Genomic DNA, 4397 nt, shown 5'->3' on the forward strand with positions numbered 1-4397 from the left:
AAAAAAAACATTTGTCAACAAACTTAAAATATTTACATTCACCTTTTTAAAGTATTCCTGAAAAACTTTTTCATTATTAAAAAAAAAAAGTAAATGTTAGGCAGAATTTTCATTATCTGATGGCAAGTGCCTGTAGCCAAAGGATGCACACATAGTCATAGAGATGACTCACTCTGACCCTAATAGCTGCTGGCTGAAAACAATGTTTGTTCTATGAATGGCCTGTGTGCTCACAGAGAAAGATGGCTGAGTAAGGGGTGTCCTTTTCCACTGGATTGATTACAATGAGACAATATTTTTTCTGCCAAGGATTATCTCAATGTTCTATATGCAATGTTCTCCATACAGCTAATTCCCAAGGGAATTAGGTCTAAATTTAATTTTAACCACTGCATTTCATATTTTTCAGCAGTTATATTTGTCATTTGGTTCATAATATCTACTATCTGATCTAAACTATTCACTTCTGCCTTTTATTTTCGTGCTCATCTGGAAGCTAAATCAACAAAATAGCCTGGTATAGTAAATCATATGTTCTCACCATAAAGTTTTATCATATTTTTAAAGTAAAAAAAACACTCAAAACATTCTATAATCAACAGTAAAAAAGAAAAAGTAAAATTTTCCCTGAAAAGAACAGAAACAATGTTAAGCATTCTAAGAGATGTGTGGGGAATGTCGAAGACCAAAGTTCAAATACATTTTCATAACTACATTAAGTAACCAATGGAGCTGCACAGAATTATTCAGCTAAAATTCAAGCTGAGTTGAACACCAGGGTACAGCCACTCACCTTACATGAGTGCTTTACCTTATAAGCGAACTTACGTTCCACCTGAAGTGTTCCCCGGCTCTCTGCCATTTTGATTTTAGCCATCATTATATTTTAACCAGAAAACCTTTGCTTTGAATCATCTTGAGGTAATACTGATGGGCAGAAAGCCAGTAATGCAAGGGCTGTAGCAAATCTAGATGTGAACAAAAGCAGATAAATCACAATTATTTAACCAGTGATCAAGCCTCTCTATTAATTAATGGAATTATTTTGAAACAAACTTTCCATTCAATGTAGGACCTGCAACAGCATAAAACAGAAGACGGAAAATATGTGTTTTCCAATAAACTGTTGTAAAAAGGAAGTAAATTTTTTGCTGAAAAGACCGCTGAACATATTTGGAATCCTATTAGAAATATGACATATTCACATGCACAAGGATCCACAAACAAAGCTAACTGAACATGTGCCTCATCAGCATAGTTAATGAAACCACTCCCCAGGTCCAGGAGTTACAGGGTAAGGAAGGTTTTCATGAAAAGTTCCTCAAGTTATGTGTGGAGTTTAAAATAACAATGAACAAGAAGTTTACTTAGTATATTTCCCTTCATGTTTTAAGGGAAACAATAATGGTAGGATATTAAATCACTGTCTTTTCATTTCATCTTTAAATCTGCTTTAATCAACCGTATCCAAAGCTGAGGCTTCTCACCCAGGAAGTTACCACACAGAACAAAGCATCTTAGCTTTGACCTCCAAATGACTTTCTTGAATCTGCAGCAAAACAGTGTTAGAGAGTATTATAAGGATGTTTGGAGTAGATCAGTGAAGTGATTGCCAGGATCTTCTTCTCTATACCCTCAAGGACCTACCCAGCCCTTGAGAAAAGGAGGTGATTCTATAGGACTATCCAAAGGAAAATGAGGAACTAGAAAGTAATGGGCATATTCGTGGCAGAACCTCTAGGTGTTCAAGAGGACTCTAACTTTGAACTCAGCATTGGCTCCAATATGGTGCATGTGTGATGGCACAGAAGTAATGGTGGGAAGTGGCTGAAGAGTGATCAAGTAGCAGTCCTGGTTCCTCATGACCTGCGTGTGACACACATGCAATCCAGATGTCCCCACACTCTTCAGTAAGGCACGCAATAAATATTCATCCTGTTGTTATAAACATTCCAGAATGATGCTTATCTACATATGGAGTACTGAGCCTTGTGGTGCATTTCATATTGTACATGAAGGCTGTACCAATTATACTCCTGCCAGCAGTGCCCACTTACCCACCAGCGCTAGATATTTTCAATCGTTTATAAAATTGACAAATTATTAGGTGAAAATGGTGTTTTATCATTAGTTTAAAAAATTTCTATTCAGTACCTATGTCATACATTTCCATGGGACCCAAGTTAAATAAAAACAAAGTTCTTAAGATGATTAACATTTAATCATCATAACCACTCTATAAGAAAAATATTACTATCATCTCCTTTTTATAGAAGAGGAAACAGAGCACAGAGATATTAAATAATTTGTCCAAGGTCAACCAGCTAACTAGAATTCAAACCCAAGCAACCAGACCCCAGAACCTGCACTCTATGTTATGATGGAAGCAATTTTAGAAAAGTATGTGACATGAGGAAAGTGGAGTGGGAGTCCTTAAAGATGGCGGATTCGGAGACAAAGGAAAATGTTAATTGACTAGAGGCAAGTCAGCTGAGACCAGCCTAAAAGTACATGGTCTACTTCTGATCTTTGAATCAGGAAGAGTATCTTAAGTGTCCAGAGAACAAAAAGATATAGAAAATCACAAAGTCCTGGAAGAAAAAGCAAAAAGCCACTACATTGAACTCAGGTCATATAAAGACTGTGGTTTCCAGTCAGTCACAAGAAGTGAATCTGGAGAGGTAAAGAGGGAAATGTGTGCACAAAATGGAGAAAGAGCTTTCTTCCCAGGGCACCGCCTGGGATATTCATGAAAGGTCTGTTGTTCGCAGTCTTCTGAACACTGCAGAGAAACATGCACTTCTTATTTGTATGAGCATTTAATAGAAATTGTCCTGACTCTACCATGAAAAGTAACCCCAAAGTCAAATGCTTTTGGAATAGAGCAGGGCGTGCTTATTCCCCATTTTCCAGTCACTAGCTACATGTTTCCCTAAAGTGGTTTACAAAATAGTTAAGTTCTGTTACTAACAGAGAAGTAAGGCATTGCATGCACGTTTATGTAAAGATTGTAAAGATTCAGAAGAAACTTTAATAATCATGGAATTAATTATTTCCTGATCCTGACCTGTACTCCAAATTAATTCTACAAATGACTCCAAGTCCAGTCCATCAGTAACCAAAAATATGACCCGCTGCCTTATAATTCTTACTTTTTTAAGTATAAAGAAATTGCTCTCATTCATCATTAATATGTTCTCTTGCGTGTTAGTGAACTTTCTAAAGGATAGAGATTTTTCTAACAGCTTTTTAACCTTTTCTCACGTACACTGGTATTTTAGAAACTAAAAGAGAACTATGAAGAGGTGAGTTTCAAATGCATGAAAAGCAAAGGCAGGTAACACATGAAGACAGTGAAAAGAATCTAAAATGCTTTCAACATTTTAAAAAATGATTATATTTACTTTGGATTCCAACTGAGACACAGACCCATATTTGTTTTCTTTCTGCCTCAGATACCAACTTACAGCTAGATCTATTAAGATTTCCAGTTAACATGTGGACAGCAAAAATTTCAAAATAAGGAAAATGAAAGAGGCAAAGACAGTTTTATTCCTATTCAGTATTTTCTCTCATAGTTTCTCCAATTTCCATCCCACATAGGGAAATTGGTATGTACTGAGGATTGTTATTGCCTTCTGAACATGTAAGAGCTTTGACGCAAAAGGAACTTTGGAGCTTTATGATTTATTGCTTTATCATTTTTAGTGCCATCTCTGTTCATCCTCAAATCCAGGGCAGGCTACAGGACATATTAAAAGGGCAATATTTTCTGGATTCCCTTTTTAAAGGGCAAAGCACTTACCATTTTCTACACAGAAAGTACTTATCTTTTGGCTCAGTGTTGTCAATGAGCAACATTGAAGACTGCATTTTAGACCTCTTTAATACCAGAAAATTTATTTTTCCCATATCCAACCAACTTGTAAATTTTTATGTACCATGATTCTTATTTTTCTGAACACTGCAACTATTTTAGTCTACTTTAGTTCTACTTTTAAGAGAATTGTTTTTTTTCATACACACTATACACACCACACACACACACACACACACACACACGTGCAGATCTATGATGGAATTGATTCCAAACTGTGAGGGTCCATGTGATCCTTTCTGTCAGAATCAGCAGAGTCTATCACCCCACTATCTAAAGAGGCAAAGCCCTACTACCACCTCCACCTCAAAGGGACAGAAATCTTAAAGGTACAGGTCATCTAAAATTACAAACACACTACCCATGCTTAGTAAATGACCACGGTTAAACTTAAAATGTAACCAGATACCTTCTCTTGAGTGCATTCTAACTTTTAAAATTGTCTTTTCCATGAACGAAAATCTGGTTGCAGATTTTGAAATGAATACCTCTATTTAAACACAGGTTGCATTTGCTTCCC

Source organism: Macaca nemestrina, chromosome 5, assembly GCF_043159975.1.
Source record: "Macaca nemestrina isolate mMacNem1 chromosome 5, mMacNem.hap1, whole genome shotgun sequence".
NCBI classification, from domain to species: Eukaryota; Metazoa; Chordata; class Mammalia; order Primates; family Cercopithecidae; genus Macaca; species Macaca nemestrina.